The following is a 6,048-nucleotide window of genomic DNA, read 5'->3' as shown; positions in this document are numbered from 1 at the left end:
AATGAAAATATATATGAAAATAATGTAGTCACTGGTTGAAATAACATGAGCCAGTGACTTCGTAAGTCATGCCTTGACACCCTCTCAACAATAGAAGTACGTTGAAGTAGGCAAGCAGCAGAGCTTAGAGTATAGACTTATTACTACAGCTTCACAGGACACTTGTATTGCCCCATGCAATGGTGCACAGCATCACAAATCAGTGAAGCTCTTCCCCTGAAGGTGTTTTTAGGAAAGGCCAACCCCAGATTTAGACAGAATTTCTGTTGGTACAATGTGGACTCTCCCATTTGTTGCCACCTGGGGATTGAAATGTTGCATGGTTATCTGGGAACAAGACAAGCTTGTGCATAAAACCAGTCTCTGGACCTTTGACTGGACCAATGCAAGACCATGGGCCTGTGGAGAAGAGAGGAGAGACAGGGTTATATAATTATGTTATGGCTCTTTCTCTCTAGTCTGCTCAGTCCATTTGATGTGTCTGCTGTTTGATGTGTTAAGTTCAGTTTTCAGTGTTAAGTGATAAACAAGTTAGTTGTTATTGTGCGACGACAAGCCATAACAAGTGTTTGAACAGTTTTGGTCTATGTCCATTGGCAACACCACTGACTAAAACTAAATACCTATTGGGAGTTTCAAGACCACATTGAATATTATGGTATGACATTGCCAGGCTTATATTATCCACTTCTCTCTCCATCACCATTAGAGTTTTGAGATTTCAGCAGAATCTACAGTATATCCGGAGCTATTCCTTCATTTATTTATTTTGCAGCATATCCAGAGCTATTTCTTTTCTTTTTCTATCCTGAGCTTCCCAACACTTCTCTTTTGTCTCTTCATCCTACCAACAGCCAAGAGTGGAGAAAACAGAGAAACCAAGCTTTTTCCACTTAGAAGGGGGTCATACCTTGAAACTGTGTGTGTGTGTGTGTGTGTGTGTGTGTGTGTGTGTGTGTGTGTGTGTGTGTGTGTGTGTGTGTGTGTGTGTGTGTGTGTGTGTGTGAGTGAGAGAGAGAGAGAGAGAGAGAGAGAAATGCACCTTCTCTATTGGAGACTTTGAGTCTGATCCCTCTCCACTGTCTTGTGGTGTCCCTCAGGACTCGGTTCTGGGGCCCCTGCTATTCTTTTTATATTTGCTGCCATAATGGACAGATTATAAACAGAATTCATATTGCATATCATTTATTTGCAGATGATATCCAACTCCACTAATTTTCATTCAAACCTACTGAGGCTTATAGGTTGTCTAGGCTCCTAGACTGTCTAGCTGCTATGAAGCTGTCTGCTGTCTACTGCTATGAAGAACAGCAGAAAATGTCCTACAGCTCAATGTTGAGGTTCAGATTGATGCTTCAGAAAATGTTGCCCCCTCAATCAAGCAAAGTATTTGGCCTCTTTCCATTGCCCCCCACTCCAACCTGTGTAATTCAGTGGTCATGTTCATCAGTCCTTGTTGTTTGACACCTATGATAAGCAACTGACCAGATTTAGTTTTTTCCACCTATGAAATATCAATAAACTGAGACCTATAGTTTCGAACACAGAACTAGAGATGCTTATACATGCATTATTTCATCTCATATAGACTACCGTAATGCACTTTTATCCTCACTTGGCAATAACTGCCCTTGATCATCTGCAGGCAATTCAGACTGCTGCTGCAAGATTACTTACTAGGTCAAACAGACGGTCTCACATTACCCCTCTACTCACATCTCTTCACTGGCTCCCTGTTGTGTACAAGATCCAGTTTAAAATTCTCTCTCTTACTTACAGGCACGGTCAGCTTTCTGGCTAATCTACTGCTCCCTCACTCATCAGCTCGTTCTCTCAGGTAAAAAAGGTCAGATCTACTGTCTCTCCCACACACTCATATACAGACCCATGGGGATCGAGCTTTCGAGGCCATAACACCTAAACTGTAAAATGCTCTGCCGACACCTTTAAGGTTTGCTGAATCCGTGGACACTTTTTAAAGGCAGCTAAAGACATATCTGTTTAGACAGGCATTTGGGTAACCTGTATGCGCCAAGTGTACACTTCATGCGTGTTTTTATTGTGTATTGTGTATTTTTATCATGTATTGTTTATTTGTATCATGTATTGTGTACATTTAGTTGTTGTACCTGCTCTTGTAAATCACTTTGTGACTCATGTCTGTGAAAAGCGCTATATCAATAAACTTTACTTACTTACTTACTTACTTACTACAGAGAAAGGGGCACTATAAAGTCAACATATAATCAATAAGGCTGATTAAAACAGATCATAGGACTTCTCGAACGTGATTGTGTGCCTGCTCCATGAATTATAGTCTCTACAGTGTGTGATGGAGATAGGAGACATCCCTGGGGGTTGTTGAAATTGAAATGTCCTCCATCACTTTAAACATCTGGTAGGGGAATTTTGTTTGTTGATATAACAATCTCTTTTCAATGGGGAATTCTGTCATATTTTGGAACATATACCCATATTATGTAAAGCATATCAGAATGAGATCTTTGTACTAATGTGTGAGTTTGATGTTTCACCAAGTAATTGTTTGGATGGTATCGGTAATAGAAAGCCTATACAAATATATTAAATCCTGTATGAAAACAGTGGTGGGGGTCCAACACTCAGGGCAAATCCTTTGACAAGGCATTCTATTAAAGCAAGGTTAATAGACATACAGCTCTGTTTCCCTTGTCTCGTGCCCTTTGACATTTGTTGGTGGTATCTCCTAGTATCCCCCCACAGCACGGAATGGTTCATGCAGTGCACCAAACACCAAATCACTATAGGAGGCTTAAATGTTCACCATATAAACTAACAATGGGCATGATTATCAATTATGCAAGACAGCATGGATTCATCTAGACTGAATTTCATTTGACAGTCTACTCACTTTTGAAGTAATTTCATAAAATAGGTTTTTATAATAAATGATAATTTTAATATAGATGTGGGCAGTAATTCCAGATTTGATGTAATGCTTGACAGGTGCTTCCCACTCTTAAAGAAGTTCAGTGCCACGAACTGGAGGGGACAGAGACAGCAAGAGGTCCAATAGACTACAAGAAGGAGTAAAAGGTCCAGTAAACACATTGTGATTACACTAGTAGGCTTCTTGTGTACTCTATTTGTAGACAAGATTAAATATAGGTAACCAGCCAAGAATTATAATAAATTTGACTGTAACTCCAGATTCTTGAGAGGTAAGTGAAATTAAAGCAATCAATAAAATATTTCAAGAAATGAGCTCAAATCCATGAAATACTTTAAAAATTCATTTATTATTTTCAGATTTCCTTGCCTTTGTTATACAAAGATGTTAAATAACTTAAATACATTCTTACCAGTCATTCATGATCAGTTCATACCTACAAGCTGTACACATGAGGTAGAGGAAAATAATTTAGGTTCCCATAAGACATGAAGAAGTGGACATGGACAACCTCCTGTTTGTATTCTCTCCTCAAAGCACAACAGATGTCTCCTTCAAAGCAGCAAAAAAACACAAACTCGGACAAACTCAGTGAATTCAACCCCCTCTGTCTACAACAGTTGCTAAATGAATTGGCGTGCTTCGTGGGGTCCACAAATTCTCCATAAGGTCACATTTTATTCAGTCAATATTTTCATCACCACCCCAATATGCTCATCACAAAAAGCAGATGTCGGGAGCGGAACGCCAAACTAATTCTCAGTATGACCACTACAAATATTAGCACAGTGCAGATGGAAGTATAATTTTACTGCTGCTCAGAGCAATGAGGACGACATTTGGATCATGAAGCTCCTGAGACCAAACTTTGGGAAGAGGCAGAGAGACAAAAATGCCATTTGTACTGTTAAATGAGTAATGATTATGATTTGGTGATTGATTAACACAGTTCATCTGTAGGGTTCTTTTCTTAACTTTGAATGATGACACATCTGTACAAACTGTAGAAAACCCAAGGAAATTTGTGAGGAAATTTAGCACTGAGTAACTTGTTTGAGAATGTTCGGTGCTTTGAAGTAGGACTTATAAGATCGTTCTAGGCTTTTGAGAAGATTTCGGCTGAATAAAAACATACATTGCCTCTGTTGAAGCCTTCACCCCAAAGAAGCAAACCCCATGTAGGTTAAAATCCAGAGTAAAAAATAAAGAATATAAAATCAGTTTTGACTTTACAAAATGTACATTGAACACATGCTCATATATATTTTTTTAAATAATTTATCTTTGTTTTTATTTTTTTATTTTTTTTTCTACAAAATAGATTTTTATACATGATCCACTGAAAACCTAAAATGTGAGGAACCAAAGATGAGATAACAAGGACCAAGTCTGTGATATTTTTTTTTTTTTGTTAAAGGAAGAAGAAAGAAAAGAACTGCTGTCATGTGCTGTCCTTAGTCATTAATGTTGGAAAGATTTTTTGTATATGTTAAACATATAACACACACTGTGCATATTGAGTATATAATCTCTGGCTACATTTATTCATCACCTATAACCATTTTATGTTATAGCTACATGTGTTGAGAGCTACAGTTCTGGGACAGATGAGTGTCTATTATGTACATCAACCGAAGCCTTAGAAGGGTTTCTGCACACGTGTCTGCTGTGGGAAGCAAGCATGCCTTGTGAGGCCCTCCACATAGCCATTATGGTTTCCATGTAGCGTGCAAAGGTCTATGTATATGTTTCTAACAGTTCTTTAATTGGCATGCCTCTTCATCGCAAAATGTCAGGAATTCAACTCAAAATGGTGAATGCCTGAAACTAAGATCCCTTCTCAGATACACTTTGTTTCCTGCAGTATCGCTGATTGTGCTTGAAAAAGCAACAGAATTCTGCCAAAGTTTTAGTCATTTGGATGCAAATAGGCATACCTAAAGTCATACTTTTTTGTTTTACCTTTCTTTCTCATCACTGTGAATTATCGTCAGGGTAAAAAAATCGCTTTTTAAAAATATTGGCACATCCAATTTAGACACGGATTGCAATCCAATAACCAATTACAGCAGCAATGCGCACTCTGCCAATCTGAACCGCTCCCCTCAATGCCTGTGCATAGAACACAACCATCAGCCCTTCACTGTATCACCTACGTTTGGCCCTCGATGCTCCATTAAATTGCCTGTGAGATTTTAGCATGTGCCTCACCCTTGTCTCTATACCACAGGAACAGAAACCGTAGTTATTTACAATTAACAAAAACATTTGCTTTATAGATTTATAAATATAGGTCTTTAAATACTTAAAGGGAGAGCTTCCAGCTTCAGTGCGTGAATGGTGCCATATTACAATATCAGGTCCCTCACTCAGTAGTTCAATCTCACTCACCTAGAATGATAGAAGAAGGCCATATATAATGCATTTATATACCTTTGTCATGTTTCAGGTATATACAATATATATATACGGTATACAGTATATATACTGTATATATATATATAGACACACACACACACTGTTAATATAGTATACACAACAGTCTGTTTTGTCACATACTAGTTGTGGTCTTTTAACACACACCACTCACATGCTCTCTCATGATGACTTAGATCTCATGGTTATGGTACGTGGCTAATCTGCCAGCAGTCATTTAACATGACAAAAATACAATTGTCTCAATATTATCCTGCACAGTGGAGATGCATCGCACAGAATTGGTCTACATGAATCTGCTCAAAGAAAGAAGTAAGGTGGTGATGTACCTTTGCATTGCTTGGCCTGAAACTGTCCATGCAAGTAAATAGTAAGAATAAGATGAAGTAGAGCTAAAGAAGGCGTTAGCAATAAAGCTTTCTTCAGACTATTGAAATCTCTACCAACTATAATATTGTCATCCTATCACTGTAGTCCATGGAAGTACATGAAAGAAAAGCTGTTGCACTCTGTCAACTGTGAATCTTCACCCAAAATAATGTTTCTGTTGGATTGAGTGAAAATAAGAAGTGAAGGATGATCAAGAGTGGTTACATTTCTACTAACTTGCTTCACAATAGTTTGGGCCCGGTGAGATATATCAAATTCCTCACACACCAAACATATTCTGACCTCACTACAAC

Source organism: Clupea harengus, chromosome 25 (genome assembly GCF_900700415.2).
Source record: "Clupea harengus chromosome 25, Ch_v2.0.2, whole genome shotgun sequence".
NCBI classification, from domain to species: domain Eukaryota; kingdom Metazoa; phylum Chordata; class Actinopteri; order Clupeiformes; family Clupeidae; genus Clupea; species Clupea harengus.
Note: the sequence above shows the minus strand (reverse complement) of the source record.